Raw genomic sequence first — 22,267 nt, forward strand, 5'->3', positions numbered from 1 at the left:
ATTTAATTTATTAATTCCCTGATATAATGGAACATCCTTGTGGACAGTGTGGTCCTTTTGAAGCCAAATATCTCACTTCAGGCCCAGCAGTACCATGATCTAATAGTGGAAGGTAAGAAATGCTTTGGAGTGGAATCCATTACAGTGTTCATTGAATTTTATGATCTAAGTGCCTGATTATCTCATATCTACTTTTCTAAAGGCCATTTCATCAGGACATTCCTCCCCCAACCCCATTGGGCCCACCAGATTCAAGAGACTAAAGACTTTGGGGGGATTGGGGTAACGTTGTGTTAACAAAATTTGCCAAGGTCAGACTGCCGGTATACCTCTCTGACACAAATGTCAATGCTCCGGGCATTGAGGAGTGCCCCCAAATGCCAATTGCCCATACCTGTACCCCAAGGCTTGTCCATCATTAGTGACAGAGTCCAACCCTATATAGCATCACCCATTCATCCATTTGTTTGGTCAATGACATCCAGTCTTGACAAAAAGGGGGGAGGGGGGGTTTCAACATGGAATCTAGAAGCCCCCAAACTTGTAACCATAAAGATTTCCTGAACCCCAGGGTTTAGTTAACCCTAATCTATACTTAGATTAAAGGTGACTGGCTCAGGCTTGGACCTGTCACATGAGAGTTCCTTCTTGAGGAAAGTCCAAGCCCAAGCCAAGGGACTCTTCAGTACATTATGCAGCTCAATCAGTTTTATAAGCTGAATGTCTTTTTGAGTTTGATCCTCAGAAGGAGGGTGTGGTATACTGGGTGAGGCTTCTGGAGACAAGAGTAGTCACTCCATTTGTCCTCAGGTATAGAGAGCCAGCTCTATATATTTTTGGGGCTCCTGAGTGGCATCAAATTGAAAAGACAGGAAACAGAATCTGAGAACAGCCAGACTAGTGGTTAGCCCATAGCTGCTACAACTTCATGGAGTTTTGGGTTTATTTTATAGTGGTTTCAAACAAAGAACACAGAGAAAGAATCACAGCTGTGAAGGGGTTACAAATCATACACAAACACATTAAAGTCTAAAAAGTAGAGAGATGGGTCCAGGGTCAAAGGCCAAATTCCAACCACTAATTAGTAGGGGGTTAATTCTGGGAGCAGAAACATATTTCATAGAGATTTTTACTAATTGTGTTCTGCCTTGATTTACAGGACTGCACCTGGTCAGATGAAGTCTTATCTCTAACTTGGTCTGTGTCCGGCCTTGACTATATTTTTTAGAGTTCAGGCTTCTTAATTATCAAGGAGAGAAATTGTTAACTCAGTAGCTTCTGGTTTGCTAAGGACTCAAAGCTTTCCAATAAGAATATTGAGAAAAGGCAGGGATCTAAAAATGAGTCAAAAGAGGAGTCTCAGATTTTTACCTTAGATGGCCCATTTGGTCTGCTACCTGACATGCAGTGCAGAAAAAATCACGCACACAGTTTTACTTGCTGATGATTTTGTAATGGGATCCAGATAAAAATATCTATTACAGACTCTATTTCTCTAAATGACTCCCAATAGCCTCTTGGAGGGGTCAAGTTGTTTTTGGATTAACCAACCTGCTGGTACCAGAGCTTTTCAGGGCTCAGGTGACTGGGACCAAACACACAAACACAAAGACTGCCTCAGCCTGGATTGGTCACGTAGGGAATCCGGATAACAGGCCCTATCCTGACCCCATTTCTCTAATTGGCTCTCTACATTCAGGGAGGACATTACTATTGTAAGAAATACTAAGAATTGGAAAGTACTCTTCTTATGATTTAAAACAGGATATTAGCTTTCTACAGATTCCAAAAGGTTATGAATAAGCAAAGGGAGAAGAGAATGAGTTTGATTTATTTTGGAAAAAAATGCTTTATAATTGACATACTTTAATATTAATTGAGGAGTTCTGAATTGTTTTTCTAAGCTGTTAACTAGTCTAGGAGAACCCAGAATCCTATCCTGTGTTTCAGCAAGAATATAAGGCCATTTTGGGCCCCTTAAATGTAATTTTCATAATTAATCAGAACACTTTAGTAAATTTTGAGGAGTTCATCTCACAAACTTCATATGTTGGGATTAGGACTATATTAGTATTGAGCAGTGCATATTTTTTATCCCCTTCTAGGAGAATGAGAGAAGTTTGGGGTATTCTGATTTCCTAAAAAAAACCCTAAAGTGTAACTAAAAGTAACTGAGTTGAAATTGTACAGCTGGAAATGTAAAGTTTTTAAATAAGTTATTAAATTTTACTTAATAACAACATGTGGTAAAGTTATAAAAACAATATTCAGTGGAGTACAGAGTCACAGATATGGATGGAATGTGAAGAAAGTAGAACTTGAAGAAATAAAGGAAGGTTTAGAAGCAAATAAAGGAAATAAGACACATATGGCTTTCAAGTCCACTTAAAATGGCTGTGGGTATACATATGTATGTATAGGAATAAGAGTGTGTATACATAATATATATATATGAAATTAAAAATTAAAAAAGAAAGTTCCAGCATGTCTTGGAAGGTTTTGAAGAAGTTTTCAGAAAAAAGGAGGATATGGGGAAACTGAAGTTGGAAAGCCAATGATTATTCTTATCTTGAGAGCTTCAGGGCAAAAGCTAGGAGGGAAGTAGTGACCTTTGGAGGTGTGAGGTTCTCTAGTGAGTGACTTGTGAACTCTCTTACTGAATAGTTAGCTAAGCTTTAAGTAGGGGTACTTTAAGCTCTTGATTAACTCAAAGTAGACGAAGAAAAATAAAAAAAAAACAATTCCTTTCACATTTAACAACACTTTTAGGAGTCATCAGTGCTTTTTCTAAAAGGAGTCAACTCTCTCTCACTGATAAATGATCAAAGTATATGAATAGGTAGTTTTAAGGATGAAGAAATCAAAGTTATATATAGTCATGTGAAAGATGCTCTGAAGCAACGTTGATTTGAGAAATGAAAATTAAAAACAACTTTGAAATATTATCCAGTATTTATCAGACTAGGTAAAATGCTAGAAGGGGAAAATGAAAAATAAGGTTTCATGAATTCTAATCTATTAATCCCACTGCTGTCCATGGGATTATCTTCTCTTTGAAGACTAAGACCTTGACTTATATTTTCTGTTCTTCCCTACAAAATATTATCATCATGGTTGTCATCATCATCATCATCATAATCATCATCATCATCATTAGCAACATCAAAATCTTCATCATAGCTGGAATTTATAGAATTGCTTTTAAGTTTTGTAAGTGCTCTCCTAAATGATCTTATTTTATGCACATGACAACTCAGTGAGGTTTGATTTATCCCTCTGTGTTATTTTTCACAAATTATAGATGTAAACACAATGCCTGAAATTGTTAGAATGATTTGCCAAGAGATACAGAGCTCATTTTTTTCAGATGGTGGTTTTCTATTTGTCTTCCTCCATACTCCAAGTCTTCTTCTTTTTGCCTTTCTGTATATAGCCTCACCTCTTAGTACAGGACCTTTCCTAAAAATAATAAATGGTATATATCTAAAGCCATCAACAAACATCATCTGCAATGGGGATAAATTAGAAGCATTCCCAATAAGATCAGGAGTGAAACAAGGATGCCCATTATCTCCTCTATTATTTAACATCACACTGGAAACACTAGTAGTAGCATTAGAGAGGAAAAAGAAATTGAAGGTATTAAAATAGGCAATGAGGAGACCAAGCTATCACTCTTTGCAGATGACATGATGGTCTACTTAAAAAATCCTAGAGAATCAACTAAAAAGTTAGTGAGCTCTGCTCAAAAACTTGAAGAACATAAAATAAACGCACACAAATCATCAGCATTTCTATATATTTCCAACACATTGCAGCAGGAAGAGTTAGAAAGAAAAATTCCATTTAAAATCACCCTAGACAATATAAAATACTTAGGAATCTATCTGCCAAGACATACACAGGAATTATACCAACACAGTTAAAAAATCCTTTCCACACAATTAAAACTAGATCTAAACAACTGGAAAAACATTGAGTGCTCATGGGCAGGACGAGCTAACATAATAAAAATGACGATCCTACTCAAATTAATTTACGTATTTAGTGCTATAGCTATCAAACTACCAAAAAACTTTTTTACTGAATTAGAAAAAAACTATAACAAAGTTCATTTGGAAGAACAAAATACCAAGAATATCAAGGGAAATAATGAAAAAAAAATATGAAGGAAGGGGGCCTAGCAGTACCAGATCTTAAACTGTACTATAAAGCAGTGGTTATCAAAACAATATGGTACTGGCTAAGAGACAGAAGGGATGATCAGTGGAATAGACTAGGGTATATGGGTCCAGCCAGATACAACCACGAGGCCCGTGAGTCAGCCACCTGAAAAAACCATAGGGGAAAAAAGGGGAGACCAAGCACGCAAGAAAGACAAAATCAATCTAATAGTGTCAAGGCTCGTTTATTGTGTGCAGGGAGTGGGTTTATATGCTTCTAGGACTGGGGTGGGGAAAATTCCAGGCTGTTGGTCTTACCACGCCTATCCTGGATGACCATCCGGATGAAGTTAGGTAAGTTTCATTTCTTAACATAAGTTTCGTTTCTCGGGAAACCCTTCACTAAGTTTTGTTTCTATGGTTTTTAGGTTTCGTTCCTTGGTCTCTGACAATTCCCCCTTTCTTTTCTTTTAAAGAGGCGATTTAGCCAGGACCGCAGCGACGGCCCCTGTCTTAGGCTACACAGGGGGAGTTACTTGGCCATCAAGGGTCAAGGACCTGTGCTAATCCCGTCATTGGGTTACCGCCCTGCTGGTGAAACGGAGACGGTCACTGTCAGGCAAGGTGTGTGGCCATTCAGTGTCTGTAATTTCTATGCGATGGTATTGGACCATCGGGTACTTAGTGAGGGCTGAGTCAATTCTCGTTTTGATAAATCCGGTCAGGCGTTGGAAAGCCCAAGGGCCAAAGGTGAGAACTAGAAGGAAGATAAAAAGGGGGGCTAAGATGGTGGGGATCAGGGTGGAAAGCCAAGGGGAACCTTTTAGGAGATTGTTAAACCATCCTTCCTGAGCCTCGGCCTCCCTTTTTCTTAAGGCAAGGCGTTCTCGTAATTTTGCCATAGATTCTCTTACAATGCCGGTATGGTCAGCGTAAAAACAACATTCTTCTTTCAGGGCTGCGCATAGTCCGCCCTCTTTCAAAAAAAGGAGGTCAAGACCTCGCCTATTCTGCAGAACCACTTCTGAAAGAGAAGTGAGGGACTGTTCCAAGGCCGTGACAGACTTCTCCAATGCGTCTAAGTCAGAGGTCATAGCCATATGGAGAGCGGCCAGATGTTGGGCCTTTAGGAGGGCGGTGGTGCCGGTGCCAATGCCCGCGGCGAGACCACCAACTCCTAGGAGGATAGCTAGAGTAACAAAGGGCTCCCTACGCATTCTAGGGGACGGGGAGAGAAATGACAGGGCAGTGTCATCCGCTCGGTAAGAGATGCGGGGCCATAATTGAACGAGAATACAGAATTCAGAAGAGGTATCAAAAACCAGGAGGGCGATACATGGGGTGAGTCCAGTGTTGCAGGCCCAAAAAGTATTGTTCGGGGCCTCGAGAAAACGTGAGGAGGGTGGTAGAGGGAGGGTAGAACTGCAGAGGTGGGAGTGGGAATGAGGGACAGCGCCAAGGCAGAGGTCGTGGCCAGAGACTTTGGGGAGAGTAAGGCGATGGGAGGATGCGATGCAGCGGGAGGATGGCCTAGAAGTGTGTTGGGGTTCAGCGAGATAGGCAATGCCTTCATAGTAAGGGGGCTGTGGGCTGAGGCATAGCCAGCAGCTAACGATGAGGTCCGGCTTAGAAGCGTTCAGGGCGGTGTAGGCCCGTGATTCCTGAAAGAAAGCAGAGAGAAGGTTCTCAGGGACAGGCCCTGGAAAGGAGGGGTTAAGGAGGAGGGCTGGGGGGAGGCGAAGAGCCGGGGGCGTTGATCGTCTTAATCATTCGAGACAGGACCCAGCGGGCGTTGTTTTCAGTAGAATCAAAAACACAAGTGGAGCCTTTACCCCAAATGAGGACGGGGTCAGGACCGTGCCAACGCCCAGTTAGGGGGTCACGCCAAAGGACTTTTGCCAGATTGGATGTGGTATGTGGATGCCAGTGGCGATCAGCAGCGGAACGTCCCTCCGCATCCAGTGTGAGGAAGTTAAGAACAAAAAGGGCATGTGCAAGAAGCAGGGTCTGATTGCCACACAATGGGTAAAGGGTTTCTTGGGACTTGAGTTTAAAAAGGGTGTTCTTAAGGGTTTGATTTGCTCGTTCAACAATGCCTTGTCCTTGTGGGTTGTAGGGAATTCCTGTAACATGTTTTATGCCTAACTGAGAACAGAATTGCTTGAAGGCCTGGCTGGTATAGCCGGAGCCATTATCTGTTTTGAGGGAGAGGGGCTTTCCCATCATGGACATAGCAAGGAACATATGCTTGATAACATGCCTGGTGGCTTCGCCGGGCTGTGCAGATGCAAAAAGAAAACCGCTAAACGTGTCGATGGAAACATGGATATACTTAAGTTTAGCGAAAGAAGGGACGTGGGTGACGTCCATTTGCCATAGGTGGCCGGGGAGAAGGTCACGGGGATTAATCCCTAGATGGGGTTCAGGCAAAAGAGTAACACAAGAAAATTTAGTACAAGAGAAACTGATATTAAACCTTAACATTTGGGTATCTTTGCCAACATACTTCATCTCCAGAAATCATTCTTGGATAAGAATTGATCCTTCTAGGAAGTTTGATTCCTAAGTTGTTTGCAGAGTTGACAAGTGATGTTTCTGTTACAAAATATCCTTTTGCAAAGCTCACATTAATAGGACATCTATAAATACTTGAATTATTATTTTACAAATAAATTTCTTTATCTCCCAGATTCTGGAGGAAATCCAGAAAGTTTTGGGTTATATTTCCAAGCTCAAGATCCAATATTTCAATTGTGGTAAACTAAAGTTGCAAGCTACAAGTCATCTATCACTAACTTCATCTACTTCATCTACTTCTCAAAGCATGTTCCCTAACAATTTGATAATTTCCAATTATCTACCTAATAGGTTGTTTGGGGAAATGGAAACTTTAATTGTATAATTTGCCTCATGTGCTGATTATGGGACTTGTCACAAAAAACAAACAGGGAAAACATTTCCTCATATCCCTACAAGACTGATCACTCAGTTATTCTTACATATTTTGGTAATAATTAACATCTCACGCTTTAGTCACAAAACCTGAATTAAGGAACAGGAGTGCTGGATTGAGTAGCTCCATAGTAAATATAAAACAGGGCTGTATTATCTCCTGAAACAGATTTTAGTTTGAACTCCATAACTTACAAATAACTTTAAGTCCTTTAGCAATCTTTCAGTATATAAACAAAATGAACTTCAAAGCATTTACTCTTATTCCTTTCAAACTTCTCTTTAAAACAGAGTATAATAGAATCTCCAGTTTAGTTTCCTTTTACTTCAAAACATTGCTTCATAGCTGATCAAATACCATCAAGATTATTCTGATTCGTCATTTTTTGTGTCTATTTTGCACTAGAATTCACACCTATTATTTATTTATCCATTAGAAACTCCATCTTTTGAAAATTACCAAATTCTTAGAACCTGTATTATTAAAACCCATGCATAGATTAACCACTTTAAAAACTTCTTGTGTATCATGATTACTTGCTGCTAGTTCTGACAGCACATACATTAAAAGAACATCTCATTTGAAATATCCGAAGTTAAATTCTGGAATAAGTTCTCTAACATTACAACTTTTTTTTCTGTTACTACAATAAATAAATTACATTGTACCATATCGAAAATCATTAGCAATCCTCAACCCTTAAAATCAATTCTTACATGAAAAATACTTCAAATTGTGGAGTAAAATCTCCCTTTTGTCTTAAGGCTTAATTTTAAGTTGTCACAATATATGTTATTTGCTTTATAAATTTCCAAACCATATTTCCTTTGTATTAACTGTCTTTTATTCTCTATGATATCTGCAGTTTCCCTTTTTATTTTAAATTTATGCTCCAATTGTGGTGAATTAGGAAAACCTGAATTTTTGCACAATCATTATTGATTTATAAAGTTGCTATTAGCTTCTTGTTCATTTTTTCACTTTACAGAGCTAAGCTGGCAAGTCACACTTGATTGGTCACTGTACCTCTCTGAGTCTGTTCACATGAAGCTATTCTACATGTTTATTCTTACCCATAATAATATTTTTTTCTTTAAACAAATTGCATGTTATTCCTTAGATCATGAATTTCTTCTAATACATTGCACATGCTTTTAAAATAATTTTATATCCTAATAAATTACAATGCTGTCCAAAATTTTTATATTCATAATATACCAGATTCCTAATGCAAAAATATTATTTTTGAATTACCAAATTTTGAAACCCTAATGTTAATTATATTTTTACCTATTACTTAATATGATGGTACAGATCTTAGAGTAACAATTCAGTTCAATAAGCATTTTTGGTAAGTCTGATCATTCCTACACTGCAAATCCTAATAGATAGCTTTTCAATATAAGTTTTGTGCATTCTTAAATTTAACAGAAATTCCATTTTTAACTAGTAGTCAATGAATTTACACAATACCATCAGTACCTATTCAGTTCCTTAGCAAATATATACTCTAATGGGTAGAGAAAGGTCCATGAGTTTGGGGGAGAATGGGCGACGATTTTTAGCTTCTCATAGCTACTTCCTGCTGAACTGGGGCGGCGTGGATGATTCGCTCTCAACAAATAATTTTTCACTAACATCAGTTTGATTAATGTTAGGTTGAACTCATGGTTGTTTAAAGAAGCTTTTTCACTCTTGGTTAAGCACTGAGCAAGACTGATGGTTTTTATTTATTTTTTGCTAGCTAGGAAAGTTAAGTTGCACTTCTATACTTCTGTACACAACTAAGAATCATTGCTTTCTCTCTCAATAAGTGTTTCTTAGATTGCATTTTAGAATCTTTTGTAATTTTCATTAGATATATGTCTCAGTACTTAACCTATTGATAGAATTTGGTGATGGGATCAAATTTGTCCCTTTTTCTGTCTTTTGATTTCCATGTTCCCTTTCTCATGGCCAGTGAGAAATGGAAGGAGAAATGTTTGACAGATTAGTTTGTTTAACTCTTGCCTTAATAAGAGCAGAGAATAAGATTTCTTTTAACCAATTAAATTATCTTAGAGTTTAAGACATTCAGAAATTACAATGTTATTTTCTGAATTTCTCTAACACCTCCGTCTGTCTTCCCCATTCCTCCGGAATGAATGAAGAGGAGAGAGAGATTTATTTTTCCCAACCTGTAACCCTCCCATTGTGATCACAGACAAACAACATATAACACACAGACTGATCAAGGACACATTTCCCGGGCATATCACACACACACTCTGACAAATATAAAACATAAATTATATAAACTAGATTTTTCTTTTCATCCTGGCAAAAGATCAATTGTTACAATTCATATCTCCATGACTAAAGAATTCTGTGAAAAAGAATGTCAGAAAAGGGTTAATTCTTAACAAGGAGCTGGCTGACATATGATGAATTTTGTTTCTTAATTACCTTTCTTCATGCTTCAATAAGTATCCTAAAATAAATACACTTTTGCTTCTTCACTTTTCTGTAAAGTGGGATTCTGATACCTGCCTGAATAATTCCAGGTAAGGGGGTGGATCCTTGGGCCATGTAGAATAAGCCAGGGGCAACGTTCCTCTATGAAGCAGAAGAACTTAAACAAATTTTTCTTTTTTACCCTAATGCCTCTCTCCCTGAGACTATCCTTCAGTTCCTTAATGAACTGGGGCTTCCTTAGAGAGTGTCGCTGTCGTAACAATCACTTCCCCACAAACTAACCACTCATGCATTCATTCATTCAGGGGCACACATTCCAAGGTTGAGCCGAAATGCCTATGGGGGAATGGGACGACCTACCCTACCTCAAGGCTGTCTTGCTCAGCCTCTACCGTTTCTTTGTCCGTGGAATGTGCTCCTCAGTCGTCCGGGAAGCTGTCTTCGTTGTGCCCCGCGTTGGGCGCCAGATATCCGGGTCCAGTCGGATACAACTACGAGGCCCGTGAGTCAGCCACCTGAAAAAACCATAGGGAGAGAAAGAAGAGGCCAAGCACGCAAGAAAGACAAAATCAATCTAATAGTGTCAAGGCTCGTTTATTGTGTGCAGGGAGTGGGTTTATATGCTTCTAGGACTGGGGTGGGGAAAATTCCAGGCTGTTGGTCTTACCACGCCTATCCCGGATGACCATCCGGATGAAGTTAGGTAAGTTTCATTTCTTAACATAAGTTTTGTTTCTCGGGAAACCCTTCACTAAGTTTTGTTTCTATGGTTTTTAGGTTTCGTTCCTTGGTCTCTGACACTAGGGGTAGGCAACCTCAGCAAGATAGTGTTAGATAAACCCAAAGAACCCAGCTTTGGGGACAAAACCCCACTATTTGACAAAAACTGCTGGGAAAATTGGAGAACAATATGGGAGAGATTGGGTCTAGATCAAAATCTCATACCCTATACCAAGATAAACTCAGAATGGGTGAATGACTTGAATATAAAGAAGGGAAATATATGTAAATTCGGTGATTACAGAAGAGTATACTTGTCAAATCTATGGGAAGGGAAAGATTTTAAAACCAAGCAAGTTAGGGGGCAGCTGGGTAGCTCAGTGGATTGAGAGTCAGGCCTAGAGACTGGAGGTCCTAGTTTCAAATCTGGCCTCAGACACTTCCCAGCTGTGTGACCCTGGGCAAGTCACTTGACCCCCATTGCCCACCCTTACCACTCTTCCACCTATGAGCCAATACACAGAAGTTAAGGGTTAAAAAATAGAAATTTTTAAATTTTTAAAAAATTAAAACCAAGCAAGTTAGAAAAAAATCACAAGATGTAAAATAAATTATTTGACTACATTAAACTAAAAAGGTTTTGTACAGACAAAACTAATGCTACCAAAATTAGAAGGGAAACAACAAATTGGGGAAAAAATCTTTATAACAAAAAACTCAGACAAAGGTCTAATTACTCAAATATACAAGGAGCTAAATCAATTATACAAAGAGTCAAGCCATTCTCCAATTGATAAATGGGCAAGGGACATGAATAGACAATTTTCAGATAAAGAAATCAAAGCTATCAATAAGCACATGTGAAAGTGTTCTAAATCTCTAATAATTAGAGAAATGCAAATCAAAACAACTCTGAGGTATCACCTCACACCTAGCAGATTGGCTAAAATGACAAGGGACAGTAATGAATGTTGGAGGGATGTGGCAAAATTGGGACATTAATACACAGTTGGTGGAGTTGTGAATTGATCCAACCATTCTGGATGGCAATTTAGAACTATGCTCAAAGGGCTTTAAAAGACTATCTACCTTTTGATCCAGCCATAGCACTGCCTTGATTATGCCCAAAAGAGATAATCAGGAAAAAGACTTGTACAAAAATATTTAAAGCCACTCTCTTTGTGGTGGCAAAAAATTGGAAAATGAGAGAATGTCCTTTCATTGGGGAATGGCTGAACAAATTATGATATCTGCTGGTGATGGAATACTATTGTGCTCAAAGGAATAATAAACTGGAGGAATTCCATGTGAACTGGAAAGACCTCCAGGAACTGATGCAGTGAAAGGAGCAGAGCAGGAGAACATTGTACACAGAGACTGGTAAACTGTGGTATAATCGAACATAATGGACTTCTCTACTAGTAGCAATGCAAGGATCCAGAGCAAGCCTGAGGGACTTATGAGAAAGAAAACCAGCCACATTCAAATGAACTGTGGGAGGAGAAACACAGAAGAAAAACAACTGCTTGAACACATGGGCTGATGGGGATATTATTGGGGAAGTAGACACTAAATGATAACTCTAGTCTAACTATCAATAATATGGAATTAGGTCTTGATCAATGATACATGTAAAACCCAGTGGAATTGTGCGTCTCCTAAGGGGGCTTAGGGGTTTGAGGAAGAGGGAAAGAACATGAAATATGTAACTATGGGAAAATATTCAAAATAAAAATTAAAAAAAGAAATTTTAAAAAGAAATATTTCAGGTAAAAAAAAAGAAAGGTAACAAGTGGGGAGGCTTGATACTCACCCCCCCTACTGTCATTACTTCACCCAAATACAGTGGGAATCCATCCACCTGTAAATCTTGCCTTGCAAATTTCAGGGTCCACACGTGACCTTGTTATCCAATGGGAACTTGATTAACCTCAGTAGTTAAAAATTTCTGGGACAGTTATAAATTCTTCTTCTCTGATGATAATTTATTGGCATTTGACCTCTTCCTCTGCCTTCTCTTTCAAAACCTTACTGTTCACCATGACCTCTGTGAGATGTGCCTTCTTTAGTCACTTTTCAAAATAAGACAAGGGAGAAACATCACTTAAAATGCAATGCTTTATTGGGGGGAGGGAGGGAAAGGGAGAGACGGAGAGATAAATGTGGCAAGAGCTCAAGTCAATTGATGGGAGACAAATGCCCCCTAAAGATTTACAGAGAAATGTGGGGTACTGCCTCAAGTCATTGATCTAAGATGAATGACAAAAGATTTACAGAAAAATCCCTTGTTATAGGAAAATCTTGATAGAATGCAACCTCCCTGAAGGAATTATAATATTTTTATAAAGGTTGGAGAAAGAGCTTTTCCTGTTGAATGAATGGAGTAAGGTTTATAGAATCTGGGAAGATTAAAATTTTAGAAACACTGATTGTTACTCAGACCAAAGGGGATTAAGAGGTCTTTGTTTTTAGAGTTGAGTATGGTAATCTTGTCCTCCAGGGAGAAAAATGTCTGGGAGGGATCAGCTTTACTAACTTCTACTTTGGTCCTAGGTGTATTGATCTTGGGCTATTACCTTGAGAAGAACACAGTAATTTCTCACTCCACACACCTCTAATCCCTTGACCCTTCAATTCTCTCTCATTCCATCTCCCTCATATTAAACATTCTCTCCTTTTCTCCAAATCTTAATGTTTCATTAAATCCAGCTCAAATCTATGCTGTCCTTTTGCTGACTATGTCCAAGAAAAACTAAGTCTTGAATAATTTCCTCAGACAACTTTGTTTTATGGAACCTACCAGTTTGCCTTAGTCCCTTGAAAATTTGCCTCCAGGGAAGTCCCAGACTGACCTTGTTTTAGGATGAACAATAAACCTAAAAGTACCCAATCATCTCAGCTTAGATAGAAATAGTAGATTTAATCAAATCTCCAGTACCCTTTTGTCATAAAAGTTTCTCCCATTGTATCATAGGCTTCTCTAAGGTAGTCCAGCCCCTAGATAAAAATCTACTTCTTTTGTCTCCATTGTAAGACAATCAATTGAACCTTCCTGGCCTTTGTTCCCCAGAAGGCATATAAGACCCCAAGTGTTTTAGCTCTTTGGAAAATCCATAGCATCATAGTAAGGGGGCGGAGCACTCAAACAAAGCCAGCAATTTTCGGTCAAATTGGGTCAGGAATTGTTAAGGGCCATGTAAGAGGCTTGAAGAAGCAGCCACAAGGGGGCTTCAAAGGGGTCTTTAAATTGAGGGGCAGTGGTGGGGTCAGGGTTGCTAGGAGGGGTCACCTTTAGGGCAGAAGGGTTATGAAAAGAACAACAAACTGCCCCTTCCAACGGGGCCGGAGTGCCCTCTTCTGATGTCTCCTGACCCAGACCCAGTCTCCAGGCTTAAAGGAATGCGGAGCGTGCGGTGGGGGGGAGGTGGGGGCTGGAGGTGCTCACAAGCGGGCCAAAGATCCTGTTGTAGCTGAGAAAAAGAGAGACCAAAATCTCATCCTTGTGGGGTCTGGCTAGTGTCGGGGAGGGAAAAGGAAGATAAAATGGGGGACAGGGATAAGGATAAGGGCTCGGTGTATTCCGGGCTTTACACAGGGCTAGGGGTAGGAGCGTCACCCAATCTCCGCCAGACTCAAGGACCATTTTAGTCAAAGTTTCTTTTAGGGTCCCATTCACGCATTCCACCTGGCCTGAACTTTGGGGGTTGTATTCACAGTGGAATTTCCGCTTGACTCCTAGGGACCTAGTCAGGGACTGAATGATGTTTTTGCACACAAAGGCAGGCCCGGTATCTGACCCCAGAGAGGCAGGCACCCCAAATCTAGGAATGATTTTCCTTGAGGAGCTTCTTGGCAACCACCTGAGCTGTCTGGGCCTTGGTGCAATAATTTCCTTGGTGCAAGGAAAGTTAGTGACTCCCTAAGCTTCCCTTAAGACACCTATATTGATTAAGGTTTGACGAGTACAGGGTTCCCAAATCCTCACCTAAAACTGTTGGGGAAATGGGTTCTGAATGGTATGCTGAGTGACATCAGAAGCGCAGCCCCTAGTGGCTTTATTTATCAGAAGCAAAGTCCCACCATCTTAAAGAAGAGTAAAAGGAAGACTGGGACTGTAGAAAACCATTCAAAGGCAAAAATAGGTTGGCTAATGGGCGCGAGAGGAAGGGTGAAAAAGGCATCTTTAAGGTCAGGGTGGTGCACCTGGTCAGGGAGGGATGGATGTGGCTCAGAAGAGTATTCGGGTTGGGGGCAGCAGGGTGTATGGGGTTGGATGCCTTTCCGTGCCTCCAGGGACGTGGGCTATTGTTTGACGCGCACTGGTACGGCCCCACTCTTGAGGGTTATCACAATAGGTGTTTGGTTGACAGCGAATCCCTCTCAGGATGGCTCTGCCCAGACAGTGGGGAATTTTTCCACCCAGGAGGACACAAGGGGGAATGTCCTCAGCTGTTGGTCCAGAGAAGAGTCTGTGTTCATCTTGCAGGTCAGAGCCTATGGGGGTTCCCCGAGTCATCGGTGACCGTAACTCCTCCCGCAGAAAACTGGATGTGTGCCCCAATCTTCTGTAAGCAGTCCCTCCCCACGAGGGGTGCAGGACTGTCTGCAGTGACCAAGAAGGAATGGGTGACTTGTCGGGTAGGCGAGCTGGTGCAGGGATGCCAGTTAACTCCGGCCACGCCTTGGATGCAGGATGACTTAGAGGACAGCTTCCCCAAAGGGGCTGTCAGGACAGAATGTTCTGCTCCCGTGTCTCCCAGCATAGGGAACGATTTCCCCTCCATGTTTGCCTTTACCCGGGACTCGGGTTGGGGGCCGAGACCCGTCCCCTTCAATCCTCTTCCTCTAGGGTGAGGGCTGGTGAGGGATGGCCGTGCGGCGTGGCCTGCAGGGTCCCTCCCTTTGCTGCAACTGAGGGCACTGAGGTTTCCAGTGGCCTGGGTCCCCACAGTGGAAGCAGCTTCCCAAAGCCTTGGGGGGTCCCCTGGGGAAATCTGGGGGTGGGGGTGAAGCCAGAAAGGCGGCTAGAATGCGGGTTATCTGCTGTTGGCATTTCAAAAACTGTTTCCTAGATTTGTCCTCCCGAATCTGGAGATCCTCCTGTCTCTTATTCTCCCTCTCCTCTCCCTCCTTCCTGTGCTGCGACTGACGTTCAAGATCCTCCCGTCTAAATCGCTCTGCCCTTTCCTCCCGGGTTTCCCATGACTTAAAGACTCTCTCGGCTATTTTGAGGAGGTCAGAGAGAGGCTGCTTGACCAATCCGTCCAGCTTTTGGTGCTCTCTCCTAATGTCAGGGGCTGCCTGATTCACAGACACCAGAAGAACCATGCCTGACTAGTGGGGGCCACGGGGGCCAAGGGGGAATAAATCCTAAATGCCTCCTGTAGGCGTTCTAAAAACGCTGTTGGAGTTTCCTCAGGGCCCTGACGTATAAATTCAATTTTAGCCAAATTAGTGGGTTTTCAGGCTGCTGCCCAGAGCCTGGCCAAGAGAGCCTGGCAGTAGGTTCGAAGACGCTCCCTACCTTCCTCCGTGGGGAAATCCCAATCTGAACGGGTGACAGGAAAGACAGCAGCAAGGCGGGTGGGGTCCACGGTGGGCCGACCATCATTGCCAAGGACCAAGTGGTGCCCTTCGGCATAAATGTGGTCTCGCCCCTCCAAGGTAAAGAGGGTACGGAGGAGTTGTTGGCAGTCGTCCCAAGTGGGACTGTGAGTCAAGAAAATCGACTCAACCAAATCAATTAGTTTCTGGGGTGGCTCAGAGAAAGGTGGGTTTTGATGTTTCCAATTAAGGAAATCTGAATTTTTGAGCAATACTATAGTTGTTATAAGGTTACTATTAGCTTCTTGCTCATTTTTTTCTCACTTTACAGAGCTAAGCTGGCAAGTCACGCTTGACTGGTCACTTTACATCTCTGAGTCTGTTCACATGCAGCTATTCTACTCGCTTGTTCTTACCCATGATATATTTTTTAAACAAATTGCATGTTATTCCTTAGATCATGAACTTCTTCTCATACATTGCACATGCTTTTAAAATAATTTTTACAATACTGTCCAAATTTCTATATTCATAATATACCAGATTCTTAATGCATATATTATTTTTCAATTACAAAAATTTGAAACCCTAATGTTAATTATATTTTTACCTATTGCTTAATATGATGGTACAGATTTTAGAGTAACAATTTTACATACTCATATGTTTACCCAAATTTTTGATCACATCTTTTAATGAGTTGATATTAATTTCTTATATGCTTTGTATTTATATTTAGCAATCCTCAAATTCAGTATGATAAGCATTTTTGGTAAATTTGATCATCATTCAAATCAGTATTTCACACACTGTAAATCCTAATAGATAACTTTTCAATATAAGTTTTGTGCATTCTTAAGTTTAATTGAAATTCCATTTTTTAACTAGTAGTCAATGAATTTACACTATACCATTAATACCTATTCAATTCCTTAACAAATATATTCTAATGGGTAGAGAAAGGTCCATGAGTTTTGGGGGAAATGGGTGATGTTGGTTTTTTTTTTTAACTTCTCATTACTACTTCCTGCTGAATTGGAGCGGCGTGGATGATTCGCTCTCAACATATAATTTTCTCATGGACCAGTCTCTGTCTAAAGGGGTCTAATTTTGAAATGCAAGCCAATTGCATTGTTCTAATAATCTTTAAGTTAAATTTTCACTGACACAGTTTGATTAATGTTAAGTTAAATTCATAGTTGTTTAAAGAAACTTTCTCACTCTTGTTTAAGCACTGAGCAAGACTAATGGTTTTTTGGCTAGCTAGGAAAGTTAAGCTGCATGTCTATACTTCTGTACACAATTCAGAATCATTTCTTTCTGTCTGAATAAGTTTTTCTTAGATTGCATTTTAGAATCTTTTGTAATTTTCATTAGATATATATCTCAGTACTTAACCTGTTGGTAGAATTTGGTGATGGGATCAAATTTGTCCCTTTTTCTGTCTTTTAATTTCTACGTTCTCTTTCTCATGGCCAGTGAGAAATGGAAGGGGAAATGTTTGACAGATTAGTTTGTTTAACTCTTGCCTTAATAAGAGCAGAGAATAAGATTTCTTTTAACCAATTAAGTTATCTTGTTTAAGAAATTCAGAAAATAAGACATTATTTTCTGAACTTCTCAAACGCCTCTGTCTGTCTTCCCCATTCTTCTGGAACGAATGAAGAAGTGAGAGAGAGAGAGATTTATTTTTCCCAACACGTAACCTTCCCATTATGATCACAGAACAAACAACATATAACACACAGACTGATCAAGGACATATTTCCCGGACATTTCATGCACACTAACAAATATAAAACATAAATTATATAAGCTAGACTCTTCTTTTCATCCTGGCAAGAGATCAATTGTTACAATTCCTATCTCCATGACTAAAAAATTCTATGAAAAAGAATGAGTCAGAAAAGGGTTAACTCTTAGCAAGAAGCTGGCTGACATATGATGAATTTTGTTCCTTAATTACCTTTCTTCATGCTTCAATGGACATCCTTTGTTATATTGAAACTCTGGGAGCCAGGAATCCACACTGTTGATTGACAGGTGGGTCCGTTGGATATCAGAATATTCCCAGAGGGCCATGAGGACAGGGGAGAGAGTGGTTGGCCCAGGAGGGTATAAAATACCCTGGCAGCCCTGGCTGAGGGTTCCTTTCCTTCCCTTGGACTTGAGATCTGTGGATCCTGGTCTTTTGGGATTGAGACTTGCTGGGCTCAACCTTGCAAGATCCTCCTGTCTTGTTCCTGATAACATTATCAACCTGTACCCAGACCATCACTCTTCTGATTATACTGCCCCTAGATATTAGGAAATCAATCATCTATAGTTATCTAGGTTTCCCAGGGCCCAGGAGGGATCCGGGAAGTGGGCAGGAGGAGAAGAAGTGGGTGGAAAAGGGTAGATATCCTGAAGACTGGTTAGGCATATCATCTAGGAAAGAAGAAGAAGCTGAAACATCAAGCAGCAGTTTGCCTACTCTGGTTTGGCTGTGGCCAGGCTGGACCAGAGGAGCTAACCATCCTGACTCAATACTTGCCTACAGATCTGAGGGTTTATCATCATCCAAGTAGATAGGGTTTCCCAATCCCTCTATCCAATCTCAATACCCCATCTTTGTTAAATACAGTCAAAGCCTTTTAAGTACCTTCCTGAAGTAGTTATTTATAGCTTTTCTGGGAAGGGAGATACCCAGTCAGAGACAAACCGTTACCAAGCTAATAGAGCCCTTATTCACTATCAATCAACCCCAGGTGGGACCTGAAGGGATATCATCCATTGACCTGCGGGATCCTGCCTGGGAACTGTTATAAAGGAGGGAGGTGTCATATCATCTAGCTAGGGCAAGCCTCAGTTGATCTTGCCCTAGCCACCTATCTGGGCTATCACTGTTGTCACACAATTACCAGTGGTAGTGTCCAGTTTAGGTTCATCCTCTCCTCTCCATCTACAACAGCTACATTATTTTTATAACACCTTCCAAAGAGGAAAGAAAAAAACCATGACAGAACTGTTTTTTCAGGCTGAAGCAAAAAAGTGAGAGTAGCCAGTCACTTCTGAAGGTGGGGCAGAGAGGAAAAATTTCTGGTCACTTTTAAATTTGCCATTTCTTAGAGATTGCCGTATCTACAAAGTAGTCTTAAATCTATCTTCCTAGAGAGAGAAAAATACGTTTTTCCTGATGTTGGGATGGGAGCTTGCTCAGGGCTCCACCCCTCCTTCCCTGGAGTCCTTCTAAAAAGACCCAGTGTCCAAATGCTTTTCCTGGCGTCCTTCTACAAGGAATTAGTGCCCAAATGCTTGCTCTGTGTCTATGGTGCGTCCACCATGGGTCTTCCTGGGATCTAATCCCACCAAGGATTCTGACCTTGGACTCCCCCTAATTATTCCTGGGGGACAGAAGGCCTTCAATCTTCTGAAGTTCTGTATTTTGTCTCCAAGATTTCCCTTCCCACCTATCTTAATTGATTCGCTTCCCGACTTTCCCAACCTGCTTACTCATGGAGGACAGGAAATGCGGTAATCACCAGTCATCACTCAGAAACAGGTGAGGACTGGGACCTTCACCTGGGGACTTGGCATAGGATGTCCTTTACTCTCGCCCGGAAGGAACGGTAATTAAGCCATCCACTAAGCCTTATGCCTATCCAGAGTCCTGCTTCCCCCCATAAACAGTCACACAATCAGTCACACTGCACAGACACACTGCTCACCTCTGGGAAGTTGCCACAAAATCTGGAAGAGAACTTCCCCTGTCCCGGTGGTCCTCAGGAGGGTCACATCCAATGGACGAGCCCCCAAATGTTAGGGCCTGAGTGTATGACCCCCAAAGGAGCACACGGAGACAATGGAATCCAAGCAAAGGAAAGTCTTTATTTCTAGTGTGCTCTAGGGGAGCTCAGCCAAGGAGCTCCCAGGTGAGGTAGTCAGTATGGAGTTTATATATGTTTTAGGGTTTCGGTTTAATGCTTATGAGAAAACAGAACTTCACTTTGAAGACAGGGTCTCGTCTGGTGCTTACAGGGCTTTGCTTTGAAGATGAGGAAACAGGACTTTTGCCCTGAAAATGGTGGGGTACAGACATACTTGGGGATCTTATAATTCCTGGAACTTTGCCAGGAACATTTTATAGTTACACAACAAGCAGGTATACAGGGTGGGGGTCAGTTGACCAGTTTTAGTTTTAATCATTTACTTTACTTCACTAAGTTACAATTTCCCCCCTTGCAGCATTTCTCCTATAGGTCTATTTCACTCTTCTGACATTCTACTCTGGTTGCCTGGTCTTGATTCTGAATGTATCTAATATGTACCTATTTACTTATCTGTTCTTTATTAAAATGTAAGCTCTTTGAAGGCAGGAACTATTTTTTCCTTCCTTTGTATTCACAACTTTAATTGATTTGTGTCATAGTATATTATGATGGATATTATTAACTAACAATTGTAAAAGCTGAGATTTACAAGGAATTGTTTTTTTTTCCTTTTTTTGAGAAATTTTCCATGGTTCCATGATTCGTGTTCTTACTTTCTCCTTCACCCCCACCCCAACTCCGCCCTCTCCCCCCAAAGCTGATGTGCATTTCCACTGGTTTTAACATGTGTCATCTATCAAGACCTATTTCCATATTGATAGTTGCATTGGTGTGGCCAGTTCGAGTCTACATCCCCAATCATGTCCACATCAACCCATGTGTTCAAGCAGTTGTTTTTCTTCTGTGTTTCCACTCCTGTAGCTCTTCCTCTGAATGTGGGTAGCATTCTTTTCCATAAATCCCTCAGAATTGTCCTGGGTCATTGCATTGCTGTTAGTACAGAAGTCCATTACATTCTATTTTACCACAGTGTATAAGTCTGTGTGTACAATGTTCTCCTGGTTCTGCTCTTTTCACTCTGCATCAGTTTCTGGAGGTCATTCCAGTTCACATGTAATTCCTCCAGTTCATTATTCCTTTGAGCACAATAGTATCCTATCACCAACAGATACCACAATTTGTTCAGCCATTCCCCAATTGAAGGACATCACCTCATTTTCCAATTTTTTGCCACTACGAAGAGTGCAGCTATAAATATTTTGTACAAGTCTTTTTCCTTATTATCTCTTTGGGATATAAAAACCCAGAAGTAGTATGGCTGGATCAAAAGGCAGACAGTCTTTTAAAACCCTTTGGGCATAGTTCCAAATCGCCATTCAGTATGGTTGGATCAATTTACAACTCCACCAGCAATACATTAGTGTCACAATTTTGCCACAGCCCCTCCAACATTTATAACTTTCCTTTGCTGTCATGTTAGCCAATCTGCCAGGAATGAGGTGGTACCTCAGAGTTGTTTTTATTTACATTTTTTTAATTATTAGAGATTTAGAGCACTGTTTCATGTGCTTAATGATAGTTTTGATTTCTTTATCTGAAAATTGCCTATTCATGTCCCTTGCCCATTTATCAATGGGGAATGGCTTAATTTTTGTACAATTGATTTAACTCCTTATGAATTTGAGTAATTAAATCTTTGTCAGTGGTTTTTGTTATAAAGATTTTTCCCCAATTTGTTGCTTCCCATCTAAATTTGGTTGCATTGTTTTTGTTTGTAAAAAATCTTTTTAATTTAATGTAATGAAAATTATTTATTTTACATTTTGCAATTTTTTTAAACTCTTGCTTAGTCTTAAGATCTTTCCTTTCCCCAAAATCTGACAAATATACTATTCTGTGTTTACCTAATTTACCTGTAATTTCCTTTTTTATATTCAAGTTATTCACCCATTCTGAATTTAACTTGGTGTAGGGTGTGAAATGTTCTTCTAAACCCAATATCTCCCATACTGTTTTCCAATTTTCCCAGCAGTTTTTACCAAATAGTGGATTTTTGTCCCAAAAGCTGGGCTCTTTGGGTTTATCATAGACTGTCTTGCTGAGGTCACTTATTCCAAGTCTATTCCACTGATCATTCCTTCTGTCTCTTAGCCAGTATCATATTGTTTTTTTTTAACATTTATTACTATTCATTTTTAACATGGTTACATGATTCATGCTCCTACTTTCCCCTTCACCCCGCCACCCCCGCACTCCACCCACCCATGGCCGATGCGCATTTCCAATAGTTTTGTCATGTGTCCTTGATCAAGACCAATTTCCAAATTGTTGGTAGTTCCATTGGTGTGGTTGTTTCGAATCCTCACCCTCAATCATGTCCACCCCGACCCATGCGTTCAAGCAGTTGTTTTACTTATATGTTTCCTCTCCTGCAGTCCTTCCTCTGAATGTGGGTAGCATCTTTACCATAAATCCCTCAGAATTGTCCTGGGTCATTGTATTACTGCTGGTACAGAGGTCCATTACATTCAATTTTACCACAGTATATCAGTCTCTGTGTACAGAGTTCTTCTGGCTCTGCTCCTTTCGCTCTGCATCTGTTACCGGAGGTCTCTCCAGTT

This window comes from Gracilinanus agilis, chromosome 6, assembly GCF_016433145.1.
Source record: "Gracilinanus agilis isolate LMUSP501 chromosome 6, AgileGrace, whole genome shotgun sequence".
Taxonomy (NCBI): Eukaryota; Metazoa; Chordata; class Mammalia; order Didelphimorphia; family Didelphidae; genus Gracilinanus; species Gracilinanus agilis.